Genomic DNA, 24,086 nt, shown 5'->3' on the forward strand with positions numbered 1-24,086 from the left:
GTTCTATTTATATGCTCTTATGCAGCAGGTAGACACAGCCGCTGAAGAACTTTTTAAAGAGAGCAAGTAGCGTAGCAGAGTGTAATCTAGAGAATAGTTTGCCTTTGGTTATTACTTTACCTATCTTATATGTTTATGAGAAACTGAAGAAACATTTGCATTGCCATAAATAAGTGTCAGCTGGAGCCAACAATCTGTGTGTATGGTGGCCCTTTAAATTTCAATCCTTTTGTTCTTGTTGACGTAAAATGCTTTAGTCTGACAGTGGCTTTTCCCCAAGTGAGAAAGCTCATGCTCAGCCAAGCTGAGTATATAATGAAGGAGATTGACTTCTGGCATCTGCCATGAAATTTCTATTCTTTGATATGTTATATATATAGTTAAAGTTATGTTTTTCTTAATGCAAATGATGTTACATTATGTTTTGTTTGAGATAAGTATTGAAGACAATGGTTAACTCCACACTTCTTTAACTTGATCATAATTTCCATTTCTTTTCCCATCTCTGTCCCGATATGAAGCGGCGCGCTTTCATTTCATGACTTTGGAATTATGTTTACTCCTCATAATTGGTTTTGACATTTCTGCTTAGTCACACAGTTTGTTTTTGATGCCCTTCAGCACATAAATTGTATTGCAATGAATAATGTTTATATTAAATGCACTTTTCTTTGTCAGCTCCAAATGAAAGATGTGCACTGAATGAAAGCCATAAACTGTCTATTGTAGTTTCTTGATACACAGTTATTATTTATTGGTCTTAACCGTTTCATAGTAATACCGATTAGTTTTACTCAATTCAACTAATCCAAATCCCTATATCTGACAGTAAAAGCAGCACTGAATACAGTGCTATACTCACTCAGAGCATAAGTTCTCATGTCAAAAATATGCTGGACAAACACCATCACACTTATCCAGCATAATAGGAAATGCTGGTGTCCCGTTACTTTGCACTACTTAATTTACTAAGATCTAAACAACCGTGAATACTCCATCTTCTCACTAACATTAAAATAGAAAGAAAATCAAGCTGGACTGGCCCCTTCTCTCCAAGGGCCCCATTGCAGCCACATTTGTTAAATTGTTATACTGTTAAGCAGATATTTGTTGTTGGCATTTCTTTTTGAGTACAGTAATGCGAGGGTGTTTATAAACTCAGATGTACTTGTATATTACTATAGAAATTATATTTAATAACTTTTATTACAGACAAAATATGGTTTTGTCTTGCTGAATGTAACACAATCACAGCTCCTCTTGGCATGGTGAACAGTCAACACACTTGATCCGGTTCAGAAAATAAATGCTTTGCTTGTTATTTCATCACAAGGTTATTTACATGGTCTGAGACCATAGATAAAGTCTAGAGAAGGCTGAAACTCACAGGTTGTTTTGTAGACTTTTCCTATACATCATGATTGATGTATGTATTGGGGGGTTTCTTCTGTGCTTAGATTTTAACTTTGTGATGAAATAAAGGATCTGAAGGAGGAAGCCTTTGTTCAAGATTTTATTTTTTATTTTTGTTAAGGTGCATTCACATCACATTTTCACTCTCTAACAGAGAGATCCGGTGGGAGAATTTCTAGACCACCTGCTGCCATATCCCTGCGGGACCCATGCCGTGCCCCATTCATTTCAATGTGCTGACTCAAGTCAGGTAGTGACTGCAGTCTGCTCATTGCCATTAATTGGGTACGACATGGGTCCAGCAGCAGGCGGTTTTGAAATTCTGCTGGTGCCGGCTGCTGGAGAGTGGAAACATGTGAATGTACCCTTAGACAGACACACTCTTGTTTTATTGTACCATGCTTTATTAGGTCTTGGTGATGGAAAGGCTGTTACTCGTGGACAGGAATGTGGATGTTGTTTATGAGCCGTAACTGTGAATATACATATTTTTTTTTAAGTCTGTGAGCTATTGTTGAGCTATTAAGGTATTTTAGTCTGTGAGCTATTGTTATCATAACTATAAATTTCTGTATTTAAGAACACTTTCTACTATAGCACCGGATTAACTTCAGTCATAAGCCTTTGGAGAAATGAGTGGGTTGAGTTAAAAGAACATTTGCCAGTATTTCCCCAAAGTTAACAGAATCTTGTGTTTACTCAGGAGATCAAACCATTCTGCTAACCCATGGGATGCCTTCTTTCTATTTTAGAAACTCATTTGTAAGTCTGTTTATATAGTAGGAAAAGAATATTCAGTTAAGCAAGTATATTTAAGTAGTCTTTTGTAAAGAAAAAAACAATTATCACAGAAACATGACCTTCGAGTTAACACTATTTTAATATAAAAGGCCGCTAACTGTTGTGTCAGCATGCAATGAAACACAAGCTAAAATTCTGTGATATCCAAAAAAAAGACCAAAAATACTGTTAGCTTAGGTAAATGATGTCATTGAAATGCGTACATTAAAAAGCTATCCATAAATTTGCCAGGCATAGGTCTAAGATTCTATGTCAAGTAGCACCCCATAAATTGCATTGCTGCTGAAATTTACAATCACGGCCACATCAGAGAGGAGTAAGGAAAATACCGGGTTATTCCAGGCGCATACCGCAGTGATGTGATGTAGTGAAGATAAATTAAAAGTTTCTTTATTTGGAGCCAATATCAGACGCGTTTCGAGGCTGCTGCCTCTTTTTCAATGAACAAAAGCTTTTGTTCATTGAAAAAGAGGCAGCAGCCTCGAAACGCGTCTGATATTGGCTCCAAATAAAGAAACTTTTAATTTATTTTCACTACATCACATCACTGCGGTATGCGCCTGGAATAACCCGGTATTTTCCTTACTCCTCTCTGACGTTCCTGATCGACTAGGGGAATCCTAGCTTGATTCCCGGGAGGCTGCTCCGCTGATCTGCTTTAACAAGCCCTGCATGGTGGCTGTGTCTGACACACCACCCGGCCAGGTGAGCTCACATCTACACATGTGTACCTGCTATATGACAAAACACCTATTGTACAAACAGTCTACCCTTAGAGGAAGCTCTGCTCTCCCCTTTTTTCTATTTTCTACAGCTCAATCACAGCCACATGTTAGTGTTGTGAATGGATTCCTACCGTATTGCTACACATTGATGTACGCCTAATGGCAAAGATTTACTAAATCTGTAAATTTAGCACAGTGGCTCATGCTACTTGATGCTGATGATCTGTCATATTCTTAGGCTGTCTAGTTAAAATTTAGACCAACTGTTTGCTGGCTAAAACTGTGCCAGAATCTTGTGACAAAAAAATGTCAGATTTTTGGTGCATGACTAAGCCATACCTTCTTTTACCAAAGCCAGGCCTTTTGCAGCGACTACGCCCTTTTCTCTGATGCTGGGGAAGAGTATGGAGAAGTTTCAAATGAAAGACTCCTACCAGAACATACCTTGCCGAGAGGTTTTTATTTGCTGAACAGTCTAAACAGCAATATGCAAGTAATACACACCCTACCAAGACCAAGCTGACCAATCACCCTAATATCAAGCAAACCATACAAGCAACTGTTCTGCTCTTTTAATTCCATGTAGTGCTTTGTGCTGTTTATGAAAAAGTGCCTACTCTTTACTGTGAGGTTCCTTCTATGAACATTGATATTTCATCAGCAAGTTTGGCATCTTCTTAATATATTTTTATTACCTTTTGCCTTTTTCTCTATGTGCAGCACAGGATGCTGCTACTTAGAAACTGTCTACAAACAGGATGGCTGTTGGCTGGTTGACCTTGAAACAAAAAATGTATTTATTTTGTTAGCAGTCAGGTCAGTGCAGAAATATAGGTAAAAATGGCAAAAAAGATTAACCAGTGATGCCTAACTGTAATATGTCTCCAAAGTCGTATTAGTCATATGCTACACACCCTCTGTCTGGTATTAATGCGAGACACTTCCAGCACAACAATTATTTCACTAGCTCCCACCAGCCAAATGTTCTTTGATCTATGTTCGCAGAACATTTCTTGCCCACATATAGAAAACCGCAAGAACTTTCTTTATGTATACAGGAAGGTTTACCTTAATATCCTCTGCTAGATCTTTGAATGATTTTTTTTAAATTTCACAGTGTCAACATGAAAAAAGCAACATGAAAAAGTATTTTCCTTTGTTTTTATGAAATGACTTGGAAGTTCTTCAGTTGTGGTGCTTTCACCTCCATGATAACTGATAGAAGACTCCTCTGACAAATAAAGCTTTAAAGGGGTGTTCTGGCCCTAATACATCTTATCCCCTATCCAAAGGATAGGGGATAAGATGTCTGATCGCGGGGGTCCCGCCGTTGGGGACCCCACAATCTGTCATTCAGCACCCACCTTTACAAGCTCTCCGCAGCACTGGAGGCTCCGAGTGTGCAGCGTGACGACCACGGGGCCGGAGTTTCGTGACATCATGACTCCGCCCCATGTGACGTCACGCCCGCCCCCTCAATGCAAATCTATGGGAGGGGGCGTGATGGCACGGTACTCCGGCCGCGTGGTCGTTACACTGCACAATTGGAGCCTCCAGCGCTGCGGAGAGCTCGCAAAGATGGGTGCTAATGACAGATTGCGGGGGTCCCCAGTGGTGGGACCCCCGCGATAAGACATCTTATCCCCTTTCCTTTGGATAGGGGATAAGATGTATTAGGGACGGAGTTCCCCCTTAAATATTTAGCAGCCTGTAGAATGATTGCTTGTCTTGGATCTTGCCTTCCCCATTCATTGTGAGTGAAGATGAAATATAAACCCTAATAATTTACTGTTCCCATCTACCTATTGATCTTAGGGTCTTGAAATGTCTGGCCCATATTAAAGGGGAACTCCACTGGAAAATATATATTTTTTTAACTCAACTGGTAAACAGATTTGTAAATTACTTCTATTTAAATCCTTCCAGTACTTATCAGCTGCTATATGATCCACAGGAAGTTCTTTTCTTTTTGAATTTCCTCTCAACGACATCGCCCAAAAAAGGCGTAAAATTGTGAAGCAACTCACCATGAGTATATGAGAAGTTGTGTGTTACACCTCATGAACACAATGGCCCTGATTTACTAAGAGTGGGGTGTAGGTTTCTTTGTGGGTTTTAATTCCCTACAATTTTTTCCACTGTATTTACATTTTGCTTTTTTTCACATGCTTTGATCTGTAGGGTTTTCCTCAGCTGAAATCCACCACATTTTCTGTGGAAACCTTAGTAAATATGTTGAGTTTTTGTGAAAATGTCGGGAACACGCCCCTTTTCTGTGACACACCCCTTTTTTGGGTTTTCTCAGTAAAATGGGGAGTTGGTCGGATTTTTCATTTCTGTTGCACACAGAATTCCGGTGCAGACAGAATTCTGGCGCAATGAGACAGAATTTGATGCACAACCCGACAAAACATGGTGGGTTTACAATGAGGGCCAATGTGCACTGGCACTACCTGGATTTCCAGAAAGGTATGCAAAACTCTGTGTATCACGGGAGTGGTGTGCCCAGATATAAACGGTGCATAAATCAGCCACATGTATTAAAGGGTACTCCGCCCCTCAGATCCAAAGTATAGGGGATAAGATGTGGGATTGCGGGGGGACCCGCCGCTGGGACCCCGGGCGATCTCTGGGCCAGCACCCTGACGCTTAAACATTTATGTTCAAAACGCTGTCTTCAGGCTTTCTTGTTCATGACGTTTTGCATGTCTCCTCCATTCATATCTATGGGAGGGGGCTTCACGGCTGTGTATTTCTGTTCCACATCTGTCACACCCCCTCCTATTGACATGAATGGAGGGGGAGTGGCGTGACGTCAAACATGGAAGCTCGAAGCTGAGATGCTAGCCCAGAGACATTAGACATCTTATCGCCTACTTTTTGGACAGGGAATAAGATGTCTAGGGGCAGAGCTAAGCATCCTTTCTAAATAAGGCTGGGTTCACACTACGTTTTTCAACTACGATTCCCGCATACGTTTTCTATCAAAAACCGTATGAAAAAAAACGGATGGAACAGTATGGGAAAAAGTAAACCGTATGCGTTTTTGAACAGTATACTGTTTTTAAAAGTGCATACAGTTCCGTCAGTTTTTATAGAAAAAAAACCCATACGTTTTTGATAATTTTGTCCATTTTTAATGGGAGGGGTCTTGGGTGGGGACTTTAGGATTCAAATGCGCATGTGCAAAGTAAAAACGTATACATTTTTCCCGTATGGAACCGTATACATGTGCGTTTCCCATTGACGTCCATGTTAAAAAAAACGTATGCGGTTGCAGTACGGTTTTTAAACCGGAGTCAAAACCGTGGTTGATCACAATTTTGTCTCCGGTTTAAAAACCGTACTGCAACCGCATACGTTTTTTTTAACATGGACGTCAATGGGAAACGCACATGTATACGGTTCCATACGAGAAAAACGTATACGTTTTTACTTTGCACATGCGCATTTGAATCCTAAAGTCCCCACCCAAGACCCCTCCCATTAAAAATGGACAAAATTTTCAAAAACGTATGGGTTTTTTTTCTATAAAAACTGACGGAACTGTATGCACTTTTAAAAACAGTATACGGTTTAAAAACGCATACGGTTTACTTTTTCCCATACTGTTCCATCCTTTTTTTTTCCCATACGGTTTTTGATAGAAAAAGTATGCGGGAACTGTAGTTGAAAAACGTAGTGTGAACCCAGCCTAACACAGGAGAGAAATGAAAGTGCTGCAGCACTCTCCCTGCTCCAACTTCACTTTATTGAAAGCAGGTGCCCCACACAGACTACAATTGTTTCACTAAGCTTCTTCATGGGAGGCTGTGAAGAAGCTATTTTTTTTAGCAGAACAGTTATAGAAATAAGGTTCTCAGATATCTGGAGGGAGATTGATCAAAACCTGTGCTAAGGAAAAGTTCCTGAGTTGCCCATAGCAACCAATCAGGTCATTTCTTTCATTTTTGATAAGGCCTCTGAAAAATGAAAGAAATGATCTGATTGGTTGCTATGGCCAACTGGTCTACTTTTCCTCTGCACACGTTTTGATGAATCTCCCCCCTGATCACTAAAAATTAATCTCCAACTTTCCTTCAGAATCTTTTTAATATGTGAATGCAGAGCATTATACGAAGTCAAAAAGGCTATATAAAAAATTACACATTTTCACTCCTACTCCAAATCTCCAGTTTGTTTTTGTTAGATCTCAAATATCCCTCCTGGCTCGGGGGTTCCACGCCTTTCACAGGCTTCCTTATTGTAACCCATGCATTACTTCCGCTCTTACTTGGGTGGGAAATAGGAAGCCAAAGGTGAATGTGCCACATATATACATCCAATTGTTTGGGACTCCCACTTGGATCATTTGAATTCTACACCTTAATATTGAGGAGTGAACAGGAGGAAGTGGGGGAGTGGATTTTTGTCTACTCCCCCAATTGGCGGTTAGTTATTTTACACCCTAGTTGCCATTTCCGTTCACTTCCACACCCATCCTCCAAGTGCTGGCCATTGTTTGTTGCACTATGTGTATTGCTTTGCAGAAAAAGTAAATACAGTAAAGATTTGCACGAAGAATCTTTGATGGATGTCATGTGAATGTTAGGTTGCTGACATTGCCACTTTTGGGGAGCAGTGCAACCCCATTTATTTACCTTAGCTATAATGCAGTGAATCCACACAATGCTGCATGACTATCTTTGGTCATGTGACCCCTGTTGTGGTCAAAGTAACTGGGCACCCCTAGCCTTATAGTTCTGCTGAACCAGGTGTTTTCATGAGGACATTGGCCGGCATTCATCATTGTAGGTGTAAGTGAAGCATTTTTCTACACCTTTTTTGTGTGTGCTGGTAATGTTCAGGAGCACCACATTTATTAAATGGTCACGGAGCATTTGATAAACTTTGTGCAGGTTACATTTTCTGAAATTTCTCACTTCACGTACACCAAAAAGCTAAGCTAAGTCTGGGCTGGTGTAGTTTGGAGACTTTTCACTGGCCTTGCGCCTTTTTTGCACCTTTTCACAAAAAGTTCATAAAACCCTTCCATATCATGTGTCCGGCCAAAATCAGTGAATTGCAACTCAAAATCAGCAGAAATGTGTAAAGCAAAAGGTGCAAAAAAAAAGGCACAAAAAACCCTGCTTGCTCCTTTTCTAGACACAAAAAACTGTCTAAAGACAATTATAAATGTGGGCCATTGTCTACTAAAGATCTCATAGTATAAATGACCCTAAATTGAATAGGTATGGGGATCATTGATCACAGTGCGACATCAGTTGATCAGTTTTTCTGCAGACTAAAGCAATTTTTTTCTTTGTTTTTTTTTTGTTTTTTTTTTTGAAAATCTTTGTTTTCCCAGAGAGACTAGCATATATACCTATCAACTGTGCAAAAGTACTTTTTATTTATATCCTTACAAAGCCATTTATGCTTCATTTACAGCTTCTGTCACTAGCAAAGGCTTTTCACATCTTTTATCTTCCTAAAAGCATAAACTCCTTTTGTTACAACCAATAACATTTGAACTGTGAAATGGAACATGAAACTGAGGAATTACTTGAATCATTTATGATTGGATAACAGAGCCGTAAACTAACTTCAATAACACATTGGAAGGTGAACCATTTATATTAAATTAAAGGGGTTATCCAGGAAAGAACTTTTTATATATATATCAACTGGCTGCAGAAAGTTAAACAGATTTGTAAATTACTTCTATTAAAAAATCTTAATCCTTTCAGTACTTATGAGCTTCTGAAGTTAAGGTTGTTCTTTTCTGTCTAAGTCCTCTCTGATGACACGTGTCTCGGGAACCACCCAGTTTAGAAGAGGTTTGCTATGGGGATTTGCTTCTAAACTGGGCGGTTCCAGAGACACGTGTCTTTAGAGAGCACTTAGACAGAAGAGAACAACTCAACTTCAGAAGCGCATAAGTACTGAAAGGATGAAGATTTTTTTATAGAAGTAATTTACAAATCAGTTTAACTTTCTGGAGCCAGTTTAAGCAGAATAACCCCTTTAAGCAGAATATTGCAAAGTAACACATTCCTCATTGTGTTTGTGGTAAGCTAGACTCATTTGTTTCCAGTAAATATAGATGATCGGAATTTAAAGGAGTTCTCCAACTGAAATCTTTTATCCCCCGCTGTGCCCGGGCTGTAAAACTTTACATAATAAACTTTCACTTATCTGCCTACGATCCCCCGTTGTTCCGATATCGCCGCCCGTGCTCCGGCCCTGTCAGCTTCCTCTTCCTGCGGGTCGGGGACTTCACTCTGCTCTCAGCCTATCAGCGGCCGCGACGGGACATTGCTGAGGCCGCTGATAGGCTGAGCGCAGAGAACGGGACGGCGATATCAGAACAACGGGGGATCGTAGGCAGGTAGGTGAAAGTTTATTATGTATAGTTTTACAACCCGGGCACAGCGGGGGTTAAAAGTTTTAGCTTAGAGAACTCCTTTAATGACGTCACTTCAATATAAAACAACCTTTAATAAAGTTAGAAGTCAAAATGTAGACTGTAATATGACATATCCTGCCTCACATTGGCACAGGAGCTTAGATGTGCAGTTATTGCAGTCTACACTGCATAGGCACCAACATACTTTGGGTATAGTAAAGTAAACAGGACCAAAACTATTTAAACAATGCAGTTGGAAACTGCATTGTTTAAATAGTTTTGGCCCTGTACACTTCAAATTTTCAGCAGCCGAATTTCCCCTGCGGAATATGTCCAGAGACCCCATTGACTTCCAATCTGCTTCCGAGAGCCTGTACCCAATCAAACTCACAGCAGGGAACATGCTGCAAGATCGCAATAAATCCGCCCTTATGAAAAAGCTCTAAAGGTTTAAAACCAAAAGATCAAACCAGTACAAATTTTGGAGAGTAACTTCAGTAGAGAAAGGAGACTTCAATGGGGTCTGCGGCAGGTTTTCGGCAGTGACAATTCCACTGCTGAAAATCTGCCACGGAGAGCCCATCCCCATTCAAATTCACAGCAGGAAATCCTCTGCAAGATTGCAATAAATCCGCCCATATGAACGAGCCCTAAAGAGTCTAAACCAAGAGAAGACATTAACAGCCAAGCTTATTTAAAAAAAATTTTTATTTAATATATTTGCTTGAGCTCAATCTGCCTCTGGATGTTTTATATTGTTCTGTCCTTAGGGTCCGTCAGTCTTTCAGGGAGTCAACAAGGCTTAGACAGGCTGCATTGATTCCCTGTTAGATCAGTGTTACAAGATGTCTGACAGATGTCAATAAATTCTATAAAAGCCAAGCAGAGTGTCCACGCTATAGTGATGGGCAATGCCTGCTTGTTAGAAAACATTTAGGGTAGGGTCACATGTGCCATATTCTTCTGCATATTTGCTGCTGCTGCATTAAAGGGTTACTCCATTGGAAAACATTTTTTTTTTTTTTCATCAACTGGTGCCAGAAAGTTAAACAGATTTGTAAATAACCTCTATAGAAAAATCTTAACCCTTCCAGTACTTATCAGCTGCTGTATGTTCCAGAGGAAGTTATTTTCTCTTTCAATTTCTTTTCTGACTGACCACAGTGCTCTCTGCTGACACCTCTGTCCATATTAAGAACGGTCCAGAGTAGGAACAAATCCCCATAGCAAACCTTTCTTGCTCTTGATAGCTCCTAAAATGGACAGAGGTGTCAGCAGAGAGCACTGTAGTCAGACAGAAAGGAAATTCAAAAAGAAAATAACTTCCTGTGGAGCAAATAGCAGTTGATTAGTACTGTTTTCCAGGGGAGTACCCCTTTAAAGTCAATGGACAGCAAAATACTCAGCCGATTTTGCTACCCATTGACTTCAATGGGTAGGAAAATACGCAACAGCAAATACGCCTCAAAATACAGCACCTTTGACCCAACCCTTAGGGGCAATTCATCATGTAGAGGAACTCTGGAGCCATTGCCCATAGCAACAAACCAGATAGCTTCTTTCATTTTTCAGAGACCTTTTAAAAAGGAAAGCTGGAATCTGATTGGTTGCTATGGACAATGGCTCCACAGTTCCTCTACATAATAAATCACCCCTAAATGAATATTCACACAGTGAAGATTTGTTTTAGCAGCAAGCATGTGGATTTCTGCAAGTCCTATTCAGATGATTGTAACAGTCACTGAAATGTCTGCAACAAATCTATTGTGAATATTTCAGAACATTTTGGGGTAACTCTCCTCATATAATACTCTGCACTTGATGACATTTCATTTAGGATCACTTAGCTTAGCTCTTTGTGTGAAAGTTTGCACCCAATAATTGCCAGCATCATGAGCTTAGCCAGAGCAGACTCTCAGGTAAGATGCTGTACTGGCCCTACCAGTATGATTTGGCTGCAGCAGGTTTGTTAACTTAAAGGGGTACTCAGGCTCTAAACATCTTATCCCCTATCAAAGGGATAGGGGACAAGATGTTAGATCGCAGGTATGCCACTGCTGGGGACCCTGCCATCTCTCCTGCAGCACTTCTGTTTTTCAGGTGCACAGAGTGAGGATCGCTCTGTGGCTGATGACAGGCGGTGCAGGGGACGGAGTATCATGACGTCACGCCCCCTTCCATAGACTTACATTGAGGTGTAGGGTCGTGATGTCACGAGGCGACGGAGCAGTGACGTCATGATACTCCATCCCCTGCATCGCCCATCATCAGCCACAGAGTGATCCTCGCTCTGTGCAGCTGAAAAACAGGGGTTCTGCAGTAGAGATTGCGGGGGTCCCCAGCGGCGGGATCCTCGCGATCTAACATCTTATCCCCTATCCTTTTGATGGGGATAAGATGTTTAGAGCCGGAGTACCCCTTTAAGTACTTGGCAAGAGTCTAGGTAGCTGCAGATTTTATTCCACAAAAAGCTAAAACATTTTTTTTTTTTTTATAATATATTAAATATAGGTAAAAAAAAGTAAAAAAGCATGTAAACACTCAACCTACACAACATACACAAACACTCTTAGATAGTAAACACTCAGTAATATGGCAAGTGTCTTTGGTATTTTGTTGCTGTTGCATGTTTTTCCTATTTTAGTACTTCTGACTGTGTACATATCTCCCTAGGGTATGTTCAAACATGCATATTTTGCTGCATATTTTTGCTGCAGAATTTCCACAGCAAAAATTAGCTACCAATCAACTTCATTGGATAGCAAAATTCCACTGCGGAAATACTGCAGCAACATATGCAGAAATAAAGATGGACGTGTGACCGTACCCTAAAAGAGATTTCTTGCAGAACCAGAACACATGTTCTTATAGCAAAATATGTATTTCTTTTAATACTAAAATCGAAGTAATGAAAAAGTGTTTGGTTGAGTAGGCTTGAAGGTTAAGCCAAGTTACTAATCTAGTAATGTGTTTAGAGTAGTATATTCCACAATGACTGGTCTATTCTAAAAATGCCATTTTCTGACCCCTATAATTTTGTATTTTTTTTATTTCTGTCTATGAAGCTGTATAATTTTTCATGCACCATAATCTTTAGTTTTTATTGATACTCATTTTTAACACACACACACACACACACACACACACACACACACACACACACATATATATATATATATATATATATATATATATATATATATATACACTCAAGGGAAAAGGCGGCGGCACTCCAACATAGTGAAAGAAGGGTTATTTATTCACTCCCAATGTACAGCGACATTTCGATGGTCTCACGCCATCATTTTCAAGCTTGAAGATGAAGAATGCTGCCGCCTTTTCTCTTGAATGTATATAGAGGATCCTGGACCGGGATCCTGGCTGGTGAGCACCATGCATAGCTGGAGGAGTTGTGCTATTCTTCTTTTGTGTGTGTACACACATATATATATATATATATATATATATATATATATATATAAATAACAAAAATACATATAGTCTTATTACAGTGGGGCAAAAAAAGGATTTAGTGAGCCACCAATTGTGCAAGTTCTCCCACTTAAAATGATGAGAGAGGCCTGTAATTTTCATCATCATTTTGCTATAGCTTTTAACTTGAGTGGTGTCACATACACGTGACCATTTAAGCTTCTATTAAAACATGTTCTTTTTGTGAATATGCCATGACTAAGGGCCCTGTTTGACCCGAAACGTGTTGGTTTTTACCTGTGCTGTCCATGTATCTTCAATAAAGTTTCCTGTTTACACTTCACCGCGCTGGATATTCTTTTGGTCATTTTCATCATAGGTATACCTCAACTTTGAGGGACATAATGAGAAAAAAAAAATCCATAAAATCACATTGTCTGATTTTTAAAGAATTTATTTGCAAATTATGGTGGAAAATAAGTATTTGGTTAATAACATAAGTTCATCTCAATACTTTGTTATATACCCTTTGTTGGCAATGACAGAGGTCAAACGTTTTCTGTAAATCTTCACACACTGTTGCTGGTATTTTGGCCCATTTCTCCATGCAGATCTCCTCTAGAGCAGTGATGTTTTGGGGCTGTCGCTGGGCAACACTGGCTTTCAACTCCCTCCAAAGGTTTTCTATGGGGTTGAGATCTGGAGGCTGGCTAGGCCACTCCAGGACCTTGAAATGCTTCTTATGAAGCCACTTCTTCGTTGCCCGGGCAATGTTTTTGGGATCATGGTCATGCTGAAAGACCCAGCCACGTTTCATCTTCAAATGCCCTTGTTGATGGAAGGAGGTTTCCACTAAATATCTCACAATACATGGCCTCATTCATTCTTTCCTTTATATGGATCAGTCGCCCAAAGCATGATGTTTCCACCCCCATGCTTCACAGTAGGTATGGTGTTCTTTGGATGCAACTAAACATTCTTTCTCCTCCAAACATGACAAGTTGAGTTTTTACCAGAAAATTCTACTTTGGTGTCATCTGACCATATGACATTCCCAATCCTCTTCTGGATCATCCAAATGCTCTCTAGCAAACTTCAAACGGGCCCGGACATGTACTGGCTTAAGCAGGAGGACACATCTGGCACTGCATGAGTTAATTCCCTGGTGGCGTAGTGTTTTACTGATGGTAGCCTTTGTTACTTTGGTCCCAGCTCTCTGCAGGTCATTCACTAGGTCCCCCCGTGTGGTTCTGGGATTTTTGCTCACTGTTCTTATCATTTTTGACACCACAGGGTGAGATCTCAGGCATGTGGAATTCCTATCGCCCGATGCCTGGGACATGCAGTCCCAAGCATCAGGCAGGTGAATTTTTCTGGCCCTTAGCCCTGCTTCGAGCAAGCAGGGCCGGACCTGACAAGTACGGTGGCGCTCAGCAGTCTGTATTAGGGATGTAAGAAAAAAATCGATTCTCGCGATTATCGCGATTTTTCATTTGGCGATACTGAATCGATTCAAAATATATTTGAATTGATCCTTTTAGGGATGTGGAATTTGTATCTCCTGACGCCCGGAACAGCATGTCCCGGACGTCAGGAGATACAAATTCCACATTTGTGGAGCCGGGCAGGCCGGATCTGACACGCGGCAGTGGTCTGGGTGTATGGAGCGGGCTCCGTCTCGTGCCTGCTCTGTACTCTGCGGCCCCCGGCTGATTTCAGTAGCCGGGGGCCGCTGATGCATCACCGCTGCTAATATCCAGCATGCAGCGCTCAGAGGGGTGTATGGAGCGGACTCCAGACTCCTGCCCGCTCCATACTCTGCAGCCCTCGGCTGTTTTCAGTAGCCGGGGGCTGCCGCTAATAGCCAGCATGCGGTGATCGCTGCGGCTGGCTATTAACCCTTTAGATCGCCGCTGTCAAAGCTGACAGCGGCATCTAAAGGGATCTGTGAACGCTCCCTGGTGGGCTATTGGGGCGGCCGATCCACTGTGGAGGTAGCCGGAGGACTTACCTCTCCTTCCTGCTGTCCCGTGGCTCTGTCATTGATAGAGCCTGGCTGGACCAGGCTTTATCAATGGATCACAGAGCAATGGAGTTCAATAGACATTCTAAAATATTCTGTCTAAGGAATCTAATGATTCCTCCTAAAAGTGTGTAAAAAAAAAAAAAAAAACATTGTTTTTGAGACAGAATCGGGATATATCGCTATGTATCGTCACCTAGACGGTATCACGATATATCGGGATATATTGAATTGCCACACTAGTATCGCGATTCGAATCGTATCGACAAATTCTTGGCGATTCACACCCCTAGTCTGTATGGAGTGGGCTCCGTTCTCCTGCCCGCTCCATACTCTGCAGCCCCCGGCCGATTTCAGTAGCTTGGGGCTGCCGCTAATAACTGGCTATTATCCTTTTAGATCGTCGCTGTCAAAGTTGACAGTGGCGCTTAAAGGGACATTTGATACTCCCTCGTGGGGTAGTGGGGGTAGATCCACTGTAGAAGAAGCCATAGGGCTTACCTCTGCTTCCCTGGTGTCCGTGGCTCTGTCATTGATAGAGCCTGACTGGACTAGGCTCTATCAATGGATTGCAGAGCACACAGATCAATGGAGTTCAATAGAACTCTATTGATCTGTATGAGGAATCTAATGAATATTCCTAAAAGTCTAATAAAGTGTATCCCGTACGGTAAATGATGTAAAATGTAAAAAAAATAAAATACCAAACCACAGAATTGCAATTTTTATAATATCCCAGAAAAAAAAGTTAAAAAGCGATTAAAAAGTCAGTTCAATACCTAAATAGTACCAATAGAAAAAACTGATTATGGCGCAAAAAAAATGAGCCTTCATACAGCCTGGTATGTGAGAAAAAAAGCTACAGGGGTCAAAAAATGGCAATAAAAAAAATGTTTTAAATTTGTAAAACATGAGGGAAACTATACAAATCTGGTTTTGCTGTTTTTTTTTTTTTTTGGTTGGGAGAATATGTTATTGAAAAATTTAAAGGTATCATTATAGTAGTTATTTATGGCTATTATAGGGCGAGGAAGAAAAAACGAGAGTGTAAAAGCGAAAATTGGTCGAGACAAGTGGATCGTTATGAGGGACAAGTAGATTTTGCTTTGTCTTAGTTCTGTGGACAAGTAGTTTTTTATTAAATTTCCACACCCCTGGATCTTGCATTGAGCCGCAGATCGAGGGAGATTATCAGTGGTCTTGTATGTCTTCCATTTTCTAATAATTGGTACCACAGTTGATTTCTTTACACCAAGCTGCTTGCCTATTGCAGATTCAGTCTTCCTAGCCTGGTGCAGGTGTACAATTTTATTTTTGGTGTCCTTCGACAGCTCTTTGGTCTTGGCTATAGTGGAGTTTGGAGTGTGACTGTTTGAGGTTGTGGACAGGTGTCTTTTATACTGATAACAAGTTCAAACAGGAGCCATTAATACAGGTAACGAGTGGAGGACAGAGGAGACTCTTAAAGGGGTTCTCCAGTGCTTAGACATCTTATCCCCTATCCAAAGGATAGGGGATAAGATGCCTGATCGCGGGAGTCCCGCCACTGGGGACCCCCGTGATCTTGCACGCGGCACCCCGTTTGTAATCAGTCTGATTACTGTCGATCACTGGGCCGGCAGCGTGTGACGTCACGCCTCCGCCCCTCAATGCAAGTCTATGGGAGGGGGCGTGACAGCTATCACGCCCCCTCCCGTAGGCTTGCATTGAGGGGCGGAGGCGTGATGTCACACGCCGTCGGCCCTGTGGTCGCAGGTAATCAAAACACACTCCGGGGACTGATTACAAACGGGGTGCCGCATGCAAGATCACGGTGGTCCCCAGCAGTGGGACTCCCACGATCAGGCATCTTATCCCCTATACATTGGATAGGGGATAAGATGTCTAAGCACCGGAGTACCCCTTTAATGAAGAAGTTACCGTTCTGTGAGAGTCAGAAATCTTGCTTGTTTGTAGGTGACCAAATACTTATTTTCCACCATAAATTGCTAATAAATTCTTTAAAAATCAGACAATGTGATTGTATGGATTTGTTTCTCATTCTGTCTCTCATAGTGGAGGTATACCTATGATGAAAATGACAGGCCTCTCATCTTTTTAAGTGGGAAAACTTTCACAATTGGTGGCTGACTAAATACTTTTTTGCCCCACTGTATCTAAATTATGTAATCTTTTAGCAAATTACCGATACTCCGGTGTATAACATTTTTTTTTTTTTATCGACTGGTGCCAGAAAGTTAACCAGATTTGGAAATTACTTCTTTTAAAAAATCTTAATTTTCTTTGACTCTTCATAGGCAATATAAGATATGAAGTGCACTTTTCTCTGTTTTGACAACATGGATGGCTACCACAAAGATATTATTCTTTTTATTGTACAAGCAGCTACATAACACTGTCAGCAGCTCGAATCTTATCTGAGCCCTGACAGATTCCCTTTAAAGGCACGTTCACACGTACAGGATCTGCTGCATATTTATGCTGCATATTTTCTGCAGCAGAGTTTGCTGTTGAAGTGAATAGGTAGCAAAATCAGCTGCACAAATTTTTCAGCAAAGATATGCAGCAAATCCTGTACTTGTGAATGTAGCCAAAGTAGAGAACATTTTCAAATCTATTTTTCTTAAGGAAGCACTATTATAAGAACAGCATGAGAGTAATCAGTGATAAATGATAATTCACTTTTTACCATTTCTCAAGTTGATCCATTTCATGTCTTAGAGAATCCATTTGTCAATTGGCGCAGTTGAGTAGCTTAAATTCATTTGCATTTGGTTTGGAATCACTGTGTTGTAACTAGCTAATATGCCACAGTAATGCATTGAATAAGACATTTACATTGTAGTTAGTATTCATGGTTGGCTTGTTACTGTTCACATTCCACACCATTGCCTTTAGGGATTGTAAATGTAATTCTTGCAGCTTTTTAAATAATGGTTTATAAAGAAAATTTCTGAAAAGAAAAAAGTCATATCAAAGATTATCTGCAGCAGGGCTTCCCAGCCTTTTTCTGTTGGCACATCAGAACATGGCGATTCATGTGCATTACTATTGGTTATAGTCTATGATTTCTTCTTTTGTGCTTAATGGTCCCCTAAACCATTAGAACAACAAAATAACTCACATACAATCTGGAAAATTTGCGGACCCTTTCACTTTTTTCATATTTTGTTGTGGCCATGTGCAAAAGTAAAAAAAAAAAAAAAAAAATTCTCCTATTATTCTGAACTCTAAATCCCAAAGTTAAAACCAATTTTAAACATTCTTTCAAATTCAATAAAATTGAAAAAATAACATTTTGCATGTTCATAAATGATAATGTCCCCCTTGAATTAAAGGGGTACTCTGGTAGAAAACTTTATCTTTTTAAATCAACTGGTGCCAGAAAGTTACACAGATTTGTAAATTACTTCTATTAAAAAATCTTAAACCTTCCAGTACTTATTAGCTGCTGAATACTACAGCGGAAATGATTTTCTTTTTGGAACACAGAGCTCTCTGCTGATATCATGAGCACAGTGCTCTCTGCTGACATCTCTGTCCATTTTAAGAACTGTCCAGAGTAGGAGAAAATCCCCATAGCAAACATATGCTGCTCTGGACAGTTCCTAAAATGGACAGAGTTGTCAGCAGAGAGCACTGTGCTAGTGATTCAGCAGAAAGCACTGTGTTCCAAAAAGAAAAGCATTTCCTCTGTAGTATTTAGCAGCTAATAAGTATTGGAAGGATTAAGATTTTTTATTAGAAGTAACTTACAAATCTGTTTAACTTTCTGGCACCAGTTGATATAAAAAAAAAGTTTTCCACCAGAGTACCCCTTTAAATGTAATTTGTATAAATCCATTATGAACATAAAATAGGTATATTTTGATGTATATAATATAAGCTTCAAAATAGATTTACAAATCTGCAATCTACTTACCTAATAAACTGCATTATTTAAAGAGAATGGCTACTTTTCTACTTGTCTTGGCAGGATTGATATTTTTTTTAAGACTACCTGTCATGAACTTGATAGATTTTTTAATCCTCCTTTTTCCCTCCTCCTATCATGATAAACCTGCCCCTGCCTTTATTTTTTGGTTTTCTACCTTGGTAATGTTCTGTATATTTTCTCAGTCTCAGTGAGCTCCACAGACTGGGAAGGGGTGTTCCCCAGCAGGTGTGCTTTCGTCTGAAGCCCTGCTGGGAAGAATAGCTTTCCCAACTTTGCTACACACAGCCGAGAGAAGTTCAGTTTGAGATGGGCTGTGATTGTCTGGAACCGGAATCCCCCCCAGCTGTCTCCACTCAACTCTACAGTGTGTCAGCTCTGCCCAAAAACTCCAAAAGTGGGCTGAAATTTTCAGCACCATGCACGGAAGGCATCAATACTCTTCAGTCTAGCTCGGCACAGAGAGAAAAAGGAGCTAAAATATTCAGCTCTATGCACTCTGCTGAGCTGAGGTGCCACCTGCATTTCCTGACTTTTGTCTCTGCCAGACTTCTACAGAAAACAATATGCAAGCAGGACTGCAGGCATGACCTAAAGGAGGACCCCTGGTGGCCAAACTTTTTAGGGGTTAATGTATGTATGATTGAAATACAGTCACTCCCTATGGACTTAACACTGACTGCAAACTATTCGGATTTTTACAATAAGTTCCATTAGTATCTCCAACACGCATGGATAATTATGATGTCCTTATCCAAAGTGTATATATACATGTGAAGGACAAGGCACCATATCCCTGAGGAAGAAAGCCGTTTATCCTCCAGAAAAGTATTGGATTATTCTTGTCCCTCGCTGTGCCCTGTAGTGACTTCACTCTTACTTACTGTTAGGTATTAACAAAACAAACGTACACTTTGTTGGGAAGGAGCTAGGTAGAGACGCCACCGGCCGGGGCAGTCTCCCCTGCTTTTCCTAGACATCGTAACTGTATTCAGTAAAGAATTGAAGATTCATTATCAAGCAGCGGAACTTGGACTCAATAAACAGACTACCATGGATGAGGCAGTACAGTACACCTGGAGTCTGCAGAACATCGCACTATATGTGAGTAAGCATATCTGGCGACATTTCATAAATTCAATACATTGCTTAGTATACTTAGGTAAACCATTGTTTTACTAACTGTAAGTCCCACATAGTGATTGTCTATCTATAATCACTTTGAGATGCATATTTTTTATATAGTCTCCCAGGTAATTCCGGCTTTTGTTTATATGTCCACCTCCAGGCTGTCTCATTCAGCCACTATATGGTCTCCTCATGCTTCAGCCAACTCCAGGCTATGCAATTTGGCCCCTATATGGTCTGATGATTCAGCCACCTCCAGGCTGTGTCATTCAGCCAATATATGGTTTACTGATGCTGCTGGGCCTGGGCCTAAACATTTTTATGGTAGCACTAGCTAGCATAAATATTCAATTTAAATTTCAAAATTAATCTTTTAATCTTAGGGATTGTGAAGCTCTAGTGTCTGCTCATGCTGCTGCCAACTCCAAGCTGTGCCATTCAGACACTATATGGTCTCCTCATATTTCTGCCACCTCCAGGCTGTGTCATTCAGCCAATATATTGTTTACTGATGCTGCTGGGCCTGGGCCTTAAAATTTTTATGGTAGCACTAGCTAGCATAAATATTCAATTAAAATTTCAAAATTCATCTTTTAATCTTAGGGATTGTGAAGCTCTAGATTTAACTCATGCTGCTGCCAGCTCCAGCCTGTGCCATTCAGACACTATATGGTCTCCCCCATGCTGCCACAAACTCCAGGCTGTATCATTCAGCCACTATATGGTCTCCTCATACTGATGCCACCTCCAGGCTCTGTCATTGTGCTGCCATGTGACTCCTTGGTAGATTTGGTCCTTTGTACCCACATGCTGGGGGCCAGGACACTGAAACTTAGGAGTTATAAGTTCAATTTCAAAATCCTCAATTTCAACTTAAAAATCTTAAATTTCTATTTAAAAATCTTAAATTTCCTCATGCTTCGGCCAACTCCAACTGTCATTCAGCCACTATATGGTCTCCTCATGCTGCCAACACTTCCACGCTGTGTCATTCAGCCACTATATAGTCTCCTCATGCTGCCAACACCTCCACGCTGTTTCATTCAGCCACTATTTGGTCTCCTCATACTGATGCAACCTCCAGGCTCTGGCATTGTGCCGCTCTGCCGCAGTGATTCTAAAAGTGATGCCTGTAATCTGCATGTCATACTGAATAACGGTATTGTTTCACTACCCCAGCACACTTCATATGCATGTTAGAACAAAGCAAAGTGTTCTACACCCCTGTTGAGGCTCTCTGTAGTCCAGAAATAGCCGATTTTAATATAGATTTGCTGCAAATAAATTTGGATCGAACCACATTTTAACGGAAATTTCGGAGAATCGGCTGAATCAAATTTTTCAGAAGTTCGCTCATCTCTAATTTCATTGCATTGCATTGATCGGCAGTCGATTGCTTAAGCCTGGATTTCAGGCTTGGAGAAATCAATCACCGATCGGATGCGTAAGAGGCAGGTAAAGCACCCTTCTGATGCGTCCTAGCTGATCGGGACATCACGTTTTCACCGTAATGGTCCCGATCAGCCCGACTGAGCTGCCGGTAAGCTTTCACTTTAGACTTGGCGATCAACTTTGATCGCCGCCTCTTAAGAGTTAATGCTGGACATCTGCCTGAACGGCGATGTCCGGCATTAGCCACGGGTCCTGGCTGCTGATTGCAGCTGGGACCGCGCAGGTATGATCCGAGCTCAGCTCCTGAGCTCGCTTCATAACCCTGCCGTGCCGCAGTGTCATTTATAAATGGCAATTTGCGGCAAGGGGTTAGGGAACAACAGACATGGGGCTTCACACCTACTCCACGGTCGTCCCACGTGTAAGCACTTTAGGTTTGTGTGGGCGATATGGCCCCAACAGGGCATTTCCTCTGCAAAGGTGTGTCCCCCTCTCTGTCCCAGCTTTACAGCCCCTCCCCTCGGCAAGAGCAGTCACCCAGGGCCAAGGGAGAAGATTGTCTCTGTGCCCTGTTCTAGATCATCCCTGCCCCTCCGTTCCCTGGTCACCATCGCCCTTGGCTGGCTTGGGTTCCTCAGGGGGAAACGGTGATGGGGCCCCCCGTTCTCGCGTGGATGTCAAACGGAGTGGACTGCACTCTTTGCTACTTGACCATGCAGCGCTGTGCCTCCGCAGCGGGAGGGCTCGCGGAAGGGGGCTTGGCCTTGGCATGGGTGGTACCTATTGGAGGGATTTCTAGGGTGAGACCAAGGTGTAGCATGAATTAAGGGCAAGTGTCCCGACTGTTCCTGAGGGAGTAGGGGTAGTCACACTACACATTGCCCCATAGGGAATTCTAGGGTAGTTTTCCTCTAGTGATGTGGCCTAAATCCCCTCCTCAATTCTAGTCCCATTGTGGATGGCTCCTGTTGGTCTCAACCCTATCCTGATTCAGTTGTTTGTCTACACAGAGGTGAGTCTGAGTTTCCCCCTATGCTCACTCTTCTCAGTCCTGTCAGCATATTCATATTAAAAGAAGAGAAGATAAACTGGTCAGTCAACTGGATAATCTGACACAGGCAGACTACCTCCCTAAAAAAAAAAAATAATAAATAAACTTACATTATTTTGATTTCATAAATAAAAATTTTTACTTTTTTTCAGGGGCAAAAGAGGCTTCAAGAGGAAGGTAGACCCAATAGGATTTTAGCAAAGCTCACTGATGAGAAAAGGACATATATCCCCATTATTAGTGTATTCACACGTACAGTATATTGCACAGGATTTTCTGCTGCAGAGTTCAATGTAAACTAAAGAACTGAATAAAGCTACAAATCCTGCGCATCAAATCTGCACAGAATAATATATGTGCCAATAGACCCTAAACCTGTGAGGGATATTAATGGAGGAGGAGATTTTGAAGATATATATATATACTTTTTCTAAACCTTATCAATCCGACCTCCACAATAATTAATCAGAAATAAATTCTTTTATGTGTGGTCTCACCTTTTTATTTATTGCCCATCTCATCAATCTGAGAACTTAGTTTGCTGGGCCGCCTCCCTCTGTAGAATTATGGAAAAATCTAACCCTAAAATAAAGGGCTATGAATCGATTTTGTTTAAACAGAGAGGGAAATTGCTTTGGGCAGGAGAACATGGGAGAAATGGTAGATGTTTTGTTGTTTTCCCACTTGTTGAGAGGGAGGGAGTTGCTGTTTTTCTTGTTGTTTTGTAAAAGTATGATATGTTTGTGAATTTTATGTTGGAGATATTTAAGAAAAAAACGAATATAACATGAATATAAGAATGATGAAAATAATAAGTTTACCTTAATGGTTCCATTTTCATCTTGCCAGTTTTTATTTTCATTCTCATTGTCCCATTTCCAGTACTACTTGATGGCTTATATAAAATACATTATGTATTGTCAAGGATGCTGTCAACCCACTGTCAAGGATACTGTACTGCATCTCATCATTGTGGACAGCTGTGTTGTCTCTGATATAATTATTTGATCAGGTGTCATTTTAAGGCTAGGCTATTTGCCATATAAAATGTTTGTAGATGTGGCAAGCATTTTCTTTCATCTGGAGTACAGTTTTTCATGATATCAAAGTAGGCCTGAAGCTATAAAGTTGATGTGTTGGCTTATGAGGTATAGTAGTCAGTTACCTGTTGTCTCATAAACAAGTGTCAAAGTTAAATGGAGACATTTAATAAGATGTGAAAGGCTGCCAAGCATGCCTTATATTTCCTGTTTTAAATGCCTGGATGGTACAGTAGAAATGTTTTCCTGGACTGTTTCTGCTTCGTCGACAGATAATATTAACCCTAAAAGTCATACCCAAGGATAAAGTATTGCATCCTCCCCCCATAAGATTGGACAACATATCATAGCTTTAGTATGACAACAATAGGCAACCACTTTTAATGTTGAAGGCAGCCCAGGGAAATGTATTATCATATGCTGGCCATTAAATTTAAATGAATTACTGACTATAAACTACATGGATGACCTGGGTCTGGCATACTCAGAGTCACTCTATGTTAGCGCCCATCCTTTTATCCAAGACACACACTGTTATACTCCAACCAAGTTCAACCCCCAAAGAAAATTTAAAAATGGCAGATGAAATTGATATATAAAGAACATAACAATTCCATCTTATCATTGGCATTCTACATAGGTGAGCTTACATTAAAGTTACCTGATGACTAACAACATTTTTTCATGGAGCATATATATTTACCAGTAGGCTGTTGTATACTCTGTAAACTGAATTTATCATTCTGGAACTCCAAATTT

General features: G+C 40.8%; 1 protein-coding gene across 8 annotated transcripts in view; it reads left to right on the forward strand.

Moving 5' to 3' along the window:
- Positions 1–24,086, forward strand: part of PSD3 (pleckstrin and Sec7 domain containing 3) — a 574,055-nt gene that overhangs the window by 487,493 nt on the left and 62,476 nt on the right. The gene's annotated exons all lie outside the window — the stretch shown is intronic.

This window comes from Hyla sarda, chromosome 1 (genome assembly GCF_029499605.1).
Source record: "Hyla sarda isolate aHylSar1 chromosome 1, aHylSar1.hap1, whole genome shotgun sequence".
NCBI classification, from domain to species: domain Eukaryota; kingdom Metazoa; phylum Chordata; class Amphibia; order Anura; family Hylidae; genus Hyla; species Hyla sarda.